We start from the raw sequence: 13,273 nt of genomic DNA on the forward strand, positions 1-13,273 counted from the left end.
GACATAGAAACTCCACAATACCAGATTGGAGATCAAGTTTGGCTGGCTACAAAACACATACCTCTAAAGGGAACTCGAACTTTCAATCCTAGATATTTGGGACCTTACACCTTTAAGGCCAATATCAACCCGGTGGCCGTCAAATTGGAATTACCCTCTAATATGCGGATTCATCCTGTCTTTCATGTTTCACTTCTAAAACCAGTTCAACCTGGGACAAGATGACCCAAACCACCTGACCCCATCCTAATAGATGGAGAACCTGAATTCGAGGTAAAAAATATCCTGGGCTCTAAGATGGTTAAATCAAGACTTTTTTATTTAATCGACTGGAAGGGTTACGGACCACAAGAAAGGTCATGGGAGCCTAGTGACCACGTTCATGCACCTCGGTTGGTGAAGAAATTCCATCAGAACTTCCCAGACAAACCAGGACCAAGGGGAAGAGCAACTTTAGGAGGGGCCTTGGGGGGGAGTGCTGTCATGATGCATCCGGATCAAGCCCATCAGCCCCGGGAGCAGGCATCCAGATATTTAATAAAACCCCAGCAGCCCCGGCTGGGGGCTTTCTGGGTTCAGTCTTGGCGCCTTAGGCGCCAGGCTCATAATAGAAATCAGTCCTGGCGCCATAGGCGCCAGGCTCATAGACATTACTTACCTCATGCAGACCATGCTGAAAATGAATCCAAGCCAACGTGAGGCCTGGATGGGACTATTTTACTACAGGGACTATTTTTTACTCGGGTGTGGTTCTAGGGACTTCTTACCTGGAACTACTTTGGAGGCTATTCAAACCACGCCCGAACAGCAGCACATGCTTTGCGTTATTCTGCATCCAGCAGCGTAACGCTCACCGTGCCTGCAGTCAGCATCCAGTCTTCAGCCACGCCCGTCTCGAATCCAGAGCTCCTAGCAATAGAAGAAAGAAGAAGGAAAGGTAAGAACACAGATATTATTTCAATCCTTACCTGAATTCCGGATCCATCACGTCTCCGAACTTGAAAAGGACATTATTCTACACGCGTCGCATCGCCAGCTGCTGCGCCGCGCCATACTCACCAGTCCTCACAGCATTTTTTGTTCCGGCGCAGCCGCCATCATTTTCTTCGCCGAATTCCACCATCTAGGGGACAAAAGAAACATAAGGTGAGCCGAGAGAGCCAACAAATACAACCTCTCCACCATAGACTTACCTGATTAACAACCGGAGGCATTATTCAGTAACGCAGTGAAACTTCTTAGGCCGCACCTGTAAGGAGAGAGAAACCAGCAATTTTAATACACGCATCGTTTACCGGACAGTGTTGGGTAATACAGACTCTTACCTGAACACCATCAGCTGCCACAAGACAATCTTCCCTTGGATTCAGCTGCAACACAAGAAAGGAATGTACAAGAGTGAACATCGGACATATTGAACTCTTTGAACTTTATACTTACGGGTTCTCGCCTGGAACCTCAGAGCAATATTCATCCGTAACTCTTACAACGCCTTCAAACCAGTGACGTAACTGGTATCTACGCGCCCCTGCATTCCACGCAGGATGGAGAGTTCATCATTTAAAAACATAAGGTGAGCTTACTGAAAGTGAATAACGGTGGTGATTAGTGGGGAGAACAGTGGGGTGCCATTACTAGAATCCACGGGTGGCTAAATCCCTTTCTCCACTTGCAGGAGAATACTTCTACGGGTCAAGCAGACGAGATTAGGCGGTCCAGTCCAGTCTGTCAACTCTGCACTACGCTTCACGTTGGAGGAGGTTGCAGCTGTCCGGGTCCGATCAACGCCCCTATGGGAGCCAGGTGAGCGTAACAAAAAGTTGTCTCTTGAGAATGCTTCTCTCCCAGAGTCTTCTAGGTCTTCCACTACTAAGATACCCTGTATGCCTAAAGAAATTGTTGGTATGTATGAGGCTAAGCTTGATATTTTGGATTGGTTGGCAATGTTTAAATATAACCATGGGATTCAAGACATTACAGGGAATCAGTTGCTTCCTTGGCTTTTCTCTAGGCTACCCACTGTTGCATCTGATGTGGTGATGGAGTTGGCGGAGGTGGATAGGATGGATTATGAGTGTGTGAAGCTAGGTTTAATTGCTAGATTTGGGAAGACCCCTTCACAGTACCTTAAGGGGTTTAGGACCCTCAAAAAGCATGATGGTACCCCTTGGGCTACCTGGGTATGTGAATGTTTGAAGAACTTAGATGGTTGGGTTAAGGGTTACTGGGTAAACACTTATGAAGGTATGATAAATCGTGTTATGTTGGAGTCAATTTATGATGCCTGCTCTCCTGAACTCAGACAGCACTTGGCTGATTCTAAGGAAATAGATCCAAAGAAGTTAGCTAAGGCTGCTGACTTGTGGGTTGCCAACAGGGCTACTCACAAGGATTCTGGGGCAACTCAGAAGAAGGATGAGGGAAAGCAGCCAAAGAAAGATAACAAGGAGAATTCTAATACCTCCCATCCAAAAGAGTGTCCCACACAAAACAAAAAGGGTAAGCCACAAGGGAAACCGAATAAGGCTAGTGCACCATCTGGACCCAAACCAGATGGAGGTCAGAACAAGCCCCCATTCATCAAAACATTTGGGAAACGTTATGTTTGTGGGTCAACTGACCGTGTGAAAGGGGATCCCAGATGTAAGGGTAAACCTTCAGGGGTCCACTCTGTCTCGTTAGCTTTCTCCCCAGAGGAAGAAGTACCTAGGGCAAGTGGGAACTTTCACCTACTGGCTGATGAACTCATGAGAGTCTCAGCTAGTGTTTCTTTAGTGTCCCTGGGTTTGTGGGAACAACAGCATTTAGATGTCTATAATTCCATCCCAGATAATACTAAAGAGTATTATAAAGATAGTGTTCCTTTGAATGGACAGGAGACCCCTGCCACCAGAGACACTGGAGCCAGCATAATTGTGGTTGATGAATCATTTTTCAAGGTAGAGGATGTTGCTAAGGCACCCAAACACCTAACCAAGTTAGCTGGAGGCCCTGTGCAAATGCTTCCCCAGTTACCAGCTCTCATCCAGTGCAATGACATGACTGTCAAGATACCTGTTAGTGTGCAGAGTGAAGTGCCTGGGAGAGTCCTGTTGGGTAATGACCTGAAAAGTGTGTCTAGTACACCCAGGCCTCCCAGTAAAAGAAAACAGGAGCTCAATAGGCCTGCTAGGGAGAGGACCTTGAGAGGCTCTTCAGGGGAATTGATAGAGGAAACTATCACCCCCAGTCCAGACGAAATGCTCACTGCTATTTCAGGAAAGAAAGAGGCAAAGGGGAAACCCAAGACCTCCAAGAAGAAAGCAGATAGCACCCCTGTGCTACCAACAAGGACATCCCCAAGATTGTCCAAAGTCACACCTGTGACTCCTCCACCTGCCGTGGCAGAGTGTGAGGTACAACCCTGTGTGGTTGAGCCAGCTTCTGAAGAGTCAGATCTGGAAGAAGACATTACTCTAGTAGGAGATCTGGATCCTGTTGACCATCATGAGCTGCAGTCTTTACTGGCAGAAGGTGGACCCAACAGGGCAGACTTCAGCAGAGGGCAAAGAGAGTGTCCTACTCTTGATGATCTTCGCCTACAGGCAGCTTCTCAGCTCGATGGGCAAGAGCCTGGAAAGCATAGGTTGCACTGGGAAGATGGCCTCTTCTACAGTGAACCGACTGAGTCTATCCCTGGGGACTGCAAAAGACTTGTAGTGCTCCTAGAAAACATACTCCAGTTCCTACAGTTGGCCCATGAGATACCTTTGGCTGGGCATTTGAGTTTCAAAAAGACCAAGGAAAGGCTCTCTTTATACTTCTACTGACCTAAAATGGGTTCAGAAGTTGACAAATTCTGTAGGAGCTGTCACACTTGCACACTTGCCAAACCTCTGGCAAGAATGGTTCAAAGAATGTGGCACCCTTGGTGCCTCTCCCAGTGGTGGGAGTTCCTTTTGAGAGGGTGGGCATCAGCATTGTTGGTCCCCTTAATCCTCCCACATCTTCAGGAAACAGGTTTATCCTGGTTGTAGTAGACCATGCTACTAGGTATCCTGAAGCAATACCCATGAGAACTGTTACGGCTCAGGCTGTGGCTAAAGCTCTACTTGGTATTTTTATCAGAGTAGAATTTCCTAAGGAAGTGATATCCGACAGGGGATCCAATTGTTAAGTTGTGCGTCCCGAGGACGAGGCGTACCTGTATCTCCAGGAGTCTTGCGTGCCGGGGTAGCCAGGTCGTGGTAGGCTTAGACAAGTAGCTGGTGAAGTATTCCGCGAATGAAGAAAATGTCACGCAAGGAACCGACCCCCGACCCGTCCTGGAATACAGGATTGAACAGGGACCAGCTCCTGACGCCACGAATGACGCTTCCCAATATTAACGTGGCGCCAGAACAGTGCAAGCACTGATAGGGAAGGTCATAGATGTTACTGGCAAATGATGGCAAGGTATTCCAAGGCAGCTATGCAGGGTAATGGAATGTTCAAAGTAGCCAGTACAGGTAAGCAGAATGTCCAAAGTACCAAAATGCAGGTAAGCAGTAAGTCCAAGGTACCAAATGCAGGTAGGCAGAAAGTCCAAGGTACCAATGCAGGTAGGCAGAATGTCCAAGGTAACACTGTAGGAAGATGAACAGTGATCCACAGAAGCCGGGGAATTGCGGACCAGGATCACAGGTACCCAAGCAGAAGGCAGGCAGCTCAGGTAAACAGAAAAGGAGCAACAGGAAGGTGAGCCCAGGGAACACAGGAGAACAGGTAAGGGAAAGGAAGGAAAGGAGGCAAGCCCCGACTCGAGGAGGAACAGGAAAGAACCCAGCCCCAGGACCAGGACCAGGACCAGGACCCAACCAACCCTAAGGACCGGGGAGCGAAGCGGGAGGAAACCAACCGCGTTGAGACGCGGTGAAGAACAAGATCGGATCGCTTAAGTAGTAGTCCGATGTGAATCCGAGGCTTGAACCGCGTTGCAATGTGCATGCGCGAACGGGTACCGCCGCACGAACGAGGCTTGGGATGCAAGCTCGCTCGAACAGCTACGCGAACGGCACCCGTGCCCTACACGGGTCAGGACAGAGAGACTCCGCCGGGGAAATGTGCCCAGAACAGTGTGTCGTCTCAATGACCTGAGACGTGGGTACAACTGCCAGGAACCAGCACGCCCCGTAGGGCCCCGTCGCCCAGCACAGGTAGGTGTTCTAACACTATGCTCCCCTCCAGAAAGACCCGGAGCACCCGGTTTCCAGGGATTCCTACGAAAAAATTAATGTATCAGACGGGGAGCATGTACGTTCCCACAAGGCTCCCAAGTACGCTCACAAGCAGGGTAACCCTTCCAGTCCACCAAAAACTGAAGTCTACCCCGAGAGAAACGGGAGCCACAGATCTCTTGCACCTCAAATTCCGGAGTACCCCCAACATCTATAGCCGCAGGTCGGGAATGTTAACGACCGTACGGATCTGACCGGAATGGCTTAAATAGGGACACATGGAAGACGGGGTGAATCCGCCAAGACCGCGGCAGATCCAATTTGAATGCCACAGAGGAAATCCGTCTGACCACCCGGAAAGGCCCTAGAAAACGGGGTGCTAATTTAGTAGGGAGATTGTGTACTGGCAAATTCTTAGAAGAGAGCCATACAATGTCCCCAATCTGGAATGCTGGCTCACTACTCCTTCTCTTGTCTGCCTGTGCCTTCATACTCTCACGTGCTCTAGCGAGGGCACCCGTGACCTGGACCTGATTCTTCTGAATGTCAGCAACCATCTGATCCGCAGAAGGAACCGTGCTGGAAGGAACAGGATGAAATGGAATCAACTTGGGATGAAGACCTGAGGAACAATAGAAAGGACTCATTCCAGTGGCAGAGTGTACAGAGTTGTTGTAAGCCACCTCCGCTAGGTCCAGATGATTTGCCCAGTTGGATTGAGAAGCATTGGAAAAATAGCGTAAGTATTGTTCCAAAGTCTGATTAGTTCGCTCAGTCAGGCCATTGGATTGTGGATGATAGCCGGAACTGAGAGCACGCTGGATTCCCAAGTGACGACAAAGTTGCTTCCAAAAGGCTGAAATGAACTGAAATCCGCGGTTTGAAATAATCTTCTCAGGAAGTCCATGCAAGCGATAAATGGAATGTAAAAAGGCCTGGGCCATACTACCGGCTGAAGGAACCTTCTGGAACGGAATGAAATGGGCCAACTTAGAAAAACAATCGATGACCACCATGATGCAAGTATATCCTTCAGAGGGAGGAAGTTCCACTATAAAATCGGTGGCAATAGTATGCCAAGGATAAGGTGCTGTCTCGGTGGGTTGGAGAAGTCCAATAAGTTTCTTTTGTGGAATCTTGACCTGAGCACACACTGGGCAACATTCCACATACTCCCTTGTCTGCTGTGCCCATCCTGGCCACCAAAATTGACGAGAAACCAGTTCCTGGGTAGATCGAATGCCGCGATGTCCCCCAATCCTTGAATTGTGTAAAGCTTGCAGGACGGCAGTCCGAAGTACCTCAGTAGGAAGGTATAACCGATTGTGAAAGAAGAGCAGGCCGCCGTTCTCCCTTATTTGAGGATGTTGTAGAAGTAAGGAATATTTGGGATCCTCTAACGTGTCCTGTAGGATGGTATCCAAGCACTGAGATGTAACCAACAGGAAGTGTTTAGAAGGAAGTAAATGTTGATCTCGATGATCCTGTTCAATGTTGTTCTCTAAAGAGCGAGAGAGAGCGTCAGCCTTCGAGTTGCGTGACTGAGGAATGTAAGAAATGGTGAAATCATATCGGGAGAAAAACAACGCCCAACGAGCCAAACGAGAAGTACGACACTGTGATGAACGCAGATATTGCAGGTTCCGGTGATCAGTGCGTACTTCCACTGAGAATCTTCCCCCCAATAGATGGTGACGCCATTCCTCGAATGCAGCCTTTATGGCCAAGAGCTTCTTTTCAATGATTGCATAATTTCGTTCACTGGATGTTAACTTCCGAGCATAATAGGCAACAGGAACCTCCAACCTTGAATGTGGATCGTCTTGAAGTAGGACAGCCCCCACTGCAAAATCGGAAGCATCTGCCTCCACGATGAATGGCCTGTTCTCATCAGGATGATGTAAAATCGGGGAAGTACTGTACGCCTCCTTAAGTTGGTTGAAAGCACTGTTTGCTGCTGAGTTCCATACAAACGGGGTGTTACTGCTAGTCAAATCTGACAAAGGAGCGGTTACTTCAGAATAGTTGGGTATGAAGCGTCGGTAGAAGTTGGCGAATCCTAAGAAACGCTGAAGAGACTTCAAGTCATGAGGCTGTCTCCATTCCTGGATCGCCCGTACCTTGGCTGGATCCATGTGTAGTCCAGATTCACTAATGACATATCCAAGAAATTCAATGCTTCTCTGATGAAAGTGACATTTCTCGGCCTTGGCATATAAAGATTATGATGTAATCGACCAAGAACCTCCTTCACATGACGTATATGTTCCTCTTTCTCCTTGGAGAATATCAATATATCATCAAGATATACCCATACAGATACTCCAATCAGATCCGAGAAAATGTCATCCATAAAGCGTTGGAAAACGGCCAGAGCGTTGCACAGTCCAAACGGCATTTCGCGGTATTCAAAATGCCCTGCTGGTGGCTTAAAAGCTGTCTTTCATTCGTCGCCGGGTTTAATTCATACTAAATGGTATGCCCCTCGGAGATCCAATTTAGAAAATATTCGGGCATTCCGCAAAGATTCCATAATGTTACGTATCAAAGGCAGCGGATATCGATCCTTTCGTGTGATGTCATTTAACTGCCTGCAATCCACACAAGGCCGTAAGGTGCCCTCCTTCTTTTTCACAAAGAATAAAGGGAATCCCGCAGGTGACTTAGAAGGTGTTATATATCCTTTCTGAAGACAGTCATCCAAGTATTCTTGCAGAACTTCTCTTTCGTGGGGTGATAAGGAATACAATTTGCCATGAGGAATTACTGCATTGGGCAATAGTTCTATGGCACAATCAAAGGCTCTGTGGGGTGGCAAAGGAATGGTACCAGGTTCAGAAAAGACCTCATGGTACTCGTTGTAGTCGGAAGGTACCGAAGACAAGGTACACACTCGGAGGGTATCTGCTCCTTCCGTCTGAGTGGCAATGGTAGAGGATCTGGTACTAGGTCCGAAGGTACAACACTCCCGACCACATCGATCGGAAGCGAAAGTCAAGGTACGGGAGGCCCAATTGATAATGGGGTTATGATGCAATAGCCATGGTAACCCCAAAATTATCGGATATGACAGTGATTTAATCACATCAAGAGAAATCAATTCACGGTGTTCAGCAATCTGTAGCTGCAGGATTCCGGTATGTTGACGAACCGGACCGGAGGCCAAAGGGGTTCCATCAATTACCTCCACCTGAGTAGCACAACCCTTATCAAGCAGAGGTATCCCGTTCTTTTTGGAAAATTCAAAGTCCACATAATTGCCTGAGGCTCCACAATCCAGAAGACCCAATACAGTCACTGATTTACTGTGCCAGTTAACCACGATCTGAAGAGCCATAAGGGCCACCGGAGGCATGGGTGGATGGGTCGTCCCAGGATTGGGAAGGACTGAAGAGAACGGAGGGCCTGTCGCTGCCTTCCCTAAACGTGACAGGCCTATTAGTTTTCCGATTTCTTGATTGGTCGCAAAGGACAAGTACTGAGAAAATGTCCGGCAGTACCACAATACAAACAGAGACGGAGATCTCTCCTGCGTCTCTTCTCGGCCTCCGATAATGGTCCTCTAAGTGCCCCTAGCTGCATAGGTTCAGGACCCATCCCCGAACTGCTTGGTACACCTCCTGTCTGAGGAAGAGGTCTGGGAAAGAACCTCTCTAGCCGACGTCTCTCGCCTCTTCGTTCAGCCAGACGATGGTCAATACGTAGGACTTGCTCCTGGAGTAACTGCAATGTATCTGGTTCGGGAATGTGAAGTCATTCGTCCTTGTATTCTTCTCTTAAACCACGTCTGAACAGAGTCTTTTGAGTTACTTCGGGCCATTGTGAGTCCGTAGCCAATTGGCGGAACCGGCTTATATAAGTGATAATATCGCTAGATCCTTGTCTTAAATCCATCAACTGATTCTGTGCCGTAGCCGCCAAATTGGGGGACTGAAACACCTCCAAAAATGCTTTCTCGAATGCCACAAAATCATTAAGAATGGGGCTGTTAGCAGACACCAAAGGAGCAGCCCATGCCAAAGCATTTCCAGTTAGGTTCCCCAAGATGTAGCCAATCTTAGCCCTTTCTTGTGTAAAATGTGATTCCCGGAACAAGAAATGTATCCTGCAATGGTTGCAGAATTCTGCCACACGCCTAGGATCACCATCAAACTTCATGGGTACGGTATTAGCCATTGGTGTCTCCACTTGTGGATTAGTAGAGGTGCCTTGCATGACCATCTGGTGGAGATTGAGATTCTCCTGACGTAATGCCGCCATCTCAGCTCTTAATGCTCTGACCTCATCATGGAGATCCTGGGATTCCTCCATCTCAGTTTCAGAACTGGAGGTAAGGCGTCTCAATCTGTTAAATTCTGCGTCCCGAGGACGAGGCGTACCTGTATCTCCAGGTAGGCAGAAAGACCAAGGTACCAATGCAGGTAGGCAGAATGTCCAAGGTAACACTGTAGGAAGATGAACAGTGATCCACAGAAGCCGGGGAGTTGCGGACCAGGATCACAGGTACCCAAGCAGAAGGCAGGCAGCTCAGGTAAACAGAAAAGGAGCAACAGGAAGGTGAGCCCAGGGAACACAGGAGAACAGGTAAGGGAAAGGAAGGAAAGGGGGCAAGCCCCGACTCGAGGAGGAACAGGAAAGAACCCAGCCCCAGGACCAGGACCCAACCAACCCTAAGGACCGGGGAGCGAAGCGGGAGGAAACCAACCGCGTTGAGACGCGGTGAAGAACAAGATCGGATCGCTTAAGTAGCGGTCCGATTTGAATCCGAGGCTTGAACCGCACTGCAATGCGCATGCGTGAACGGGTACCGCCACACGAACGAGGCTTGGGACGCAAGCTCGCTCAAACAGCTACGCGAACGGCACCCGTGCCCTACACGGGGCAGGACAGAGAGACTCCGCCGGGGAAATGTGCCCAGAACAGTGCGTCGTCTCCACAACCTGAGACATGGGTACAACTGCCAGGAACCAGCACGCCCCATAGCGCCCCATCGCCTAGCACAGGTAGGTGTTCTAACACCAATTTTATGTCCCGCTACATACAAGCCATGTGGAAAAACTGTGGTGTCACTTACAAGTTCTCTACAGCCTACCATCCACAGACAAATGGACTGGTAGAGAGGTGTAATTGTATTATGAAGAGCATGATAGGTGCTTTAGAAGAACCCCTTAAAAGAAAGTGGGACCTTCTACTGCCATGTCTTCTCTTTGCTTATAGAAAAGTCCCTCAGGAGGGAGTTGGATACAGTCCCTTTGAATTTCTTTATGGCCATCCAGTCAGAGGTCCATTGGCCCTGATTAAGGAGGGGTTGGAGAGTGCTCCTTCCCCCAAGCCAGTCAGATTGACTATGTGCTAGGTCTCCGGAGGAGAATGTCACACATGATGGCAGAAGCTAGTGATAACTTGAAAGCAGGTCAGGCTCTGGTCAAACATTGGCATGACCAGAAGGCCAACATGGTTGAGTTTACTTAAGACCAGCTTGTACTAGTTATGATACCAACAAGGCAGTGGGCCTTGAAGGCCAAATGGATAGAACCCTTCAAGGTTCTGGGCAAACCTGGAGAGTTGAACTATCTGGCAGACCTAAGGAGGCTCAAAGAGTCTTTCACGCCAACCGTTTGAAGGCATATATCTCGAGACCAGAGGTGGGGGCTTTGCTTCTAGCTTCAGCTCAAGAGGAGGAGGAGAGTGAACCTCTATCTGACCTACTCAGAGGCCAACCTTTGGATGAGAACATAGAAGGAGTTAATCTCTCGTCTAATCAGACATCTGAACAGCAGGATGAGTGCAAGTTTCTGTTGAATCAGTTTGCCTCCCTGGTTTCACTTTCACCAGGCTTGACTCCTTGGGGCCAGCATGATATCCTCACTGGTGACTGTTTACCTGTGAAAAGCAGAGGTTGCAGAATGTCAGAACATGTGAGATCCCACATCACAGGAGAAGTTTACAAGAGGCTTGATCTCGGGGTTATATAGCCCTCTACAAGTCCATGGTCTAGTCCAGTTGTTCTAGTACCAAAGGCAGGATCCAATGAGTTGAGATTCTGTGTGGACTGCAGAGCTCTAAATTCAATCACCAAGACTGATGCCCATCCTTTACCAAGGACAGATGAACTGGTGGATAAACTTGGTGCAGCCAAGTACCTCAGTACATTTGATCTGACGTCAGGCTATTGGCAAATAGCCCTGACAGACCATGCCAAGGAGAAAACTGTATTTTCAACCCCAGCAGGCCTCTACCAGTTTAAGGTTATGCCTTTTGGATTAAAGAATGCACCTGCTACATTCCAAAGGATGATCAATCAAGTTCTGAATAGGCTGGAGGACTTCTGCATGGCATACTTGGATGACATTGCAGTGTTCAGCCCTACTTGGAAAGAACATGTTGATCACTTAGGTTGTGTTTTGCAGGCTCTTGAGCAGGCCCATCTGATCATAAAGGCAAGCAAATGTTGCATTGGTCATAGCAAAAAGAATTTCATTGAGAACTATGGGTCCATAGCTTCTCCTTTGAATGTAATCTCCTCTCCGAAATTCCCTAAAAAGGTTAGATGGAATGAGGAGTGCACTCAAGTCTTTGAAAACGTGAAGAAAGCCCTTTGTCAAGCTCCAGTCCTAAGAGCTCCTTATTATTACCAACCCTTCACTGTGCAGACAGATGCATCCAATAGAGGTATAGGTTCAGTACTTAGTCAACTGGATGATAAAGGTAGGGAGCACCCCATTTGCTTCATCAGCAGGAAACAGAAGGAACCAGAAACAAGGTGGGCAACCATAGAGCATGAGTGTTTTGCCATTGTGTGGTCTCTGAAGAGGTTTAGACCATAATTCAGACAGACCACCAACCCTTGAGATGGTTAATGCAATTGAAAGGGGAGAACCCAAAACTTCTAAGATGGTCAATCTGCCTGCAAGGGTTTGATTTCACCATTGAGCACAGGTCAGGATGTCGCCACCAAAATGCTGATGGTCTCTCTAGGATGTTTATGTTTATAACCGACTAGAGTGAAGAGATTAATCCAGGAGTGGATTATATCCTCTTGTCCCTTAGTCTGGCGGGGGGGGGAGTGGCGAGTGTTAAGGAGAATTCTCCAGAATGGCTAATTTCCCTTACTTACTGACTCCTTCAGCAGCTTTGCTGGATTTCTAGGATTTAATTTTTTCACCTGGTAAGAGTGTGCGCCTTTTTCCCCACTCTTGCATGTGTTTTGCTGTGTGTTTTACATTTTTGTGTTCATAGACTGTGGAGCCTGACCTACTCCATAGGCATCATCTTTTTACTGTGTGTCACACAGTGCCTTTAGTGCAGTGACACAGGGTTGTCCTTTTCAGACTTCCTACTTTAAACTCCATATTCTGGGACTGACTACTGTCTCCCAGAACATGTAAAGTTGCCATTGGCTTTATTAGTCTTTTTAAAACCACAGACCCAGTGCCAACTATCTTACATGGGGTACTGAAAAGGGTTAATAGTTATCCCTTTTTGTCTGTCTCTCATGGGACATTATTTCGTTCCCCTTTCTTTAAGATTTGGCTGGTGGCAGTGGTATCTACCATATTTTTCCTACCGTGATCTATGAAAATAGCCTTGGTACTGTTTTAGGCTATGTTAGTAGCTTCAAACTTAAATCCGCTGGACCCCATTTACTTTTATTTGGTTCCAGCTGGGTTTATTTGCCATTTCTTTTTGTAAAGGTCTTTCTCGTGTTTTACTCTGTGCGCCAAACCAGGTTTGGTCCCTTTGTTCGCCGTCCTTTGGCGGGTTTCTGCACAGAAGCCCTCCTTAGGCGCCTAAGAGTCTGGGTGGACAGGATGTGAGGGAGGGGTTTTAGGCCCCCTGCACAGGGTTCCCTTGGGAACCCAAGTCGCACTCTGGTTTGATTGGCTAGGTGACTGTCCTGCCAGGACAGCCACCCTGCTGTGTTATTGACAGCCAGGCTGTGTGAATGGGGGAAAACTGCATAAAAAGCAGGTCTCTGGGACTTGGAAGGCAGAGTTGCCACTGGATCGAGAGAACCAAAGAGAAGCTGAAGGAAGAGGACCATGACTGAACCTCCCGGTAAAACCCTGCTGCGGGTC

The sequence above is a fragment of the Ambystoma mexicanum genome, chromosome 2q, assembly GCF_040938575.1.
Source record: "Ambystoma mexicanum isolate Mex_15411 chromosome 2q, UKY_AmexF1_1, whole genome shotgun sequence".
Taxonomy (NCBI): domain Eukaryota; kingdom Metazoa; phylum Chordata; class Amphibia; order Caudata; family Ambystomatidae; genus Ambystoma; species Ambystoma mexicanum.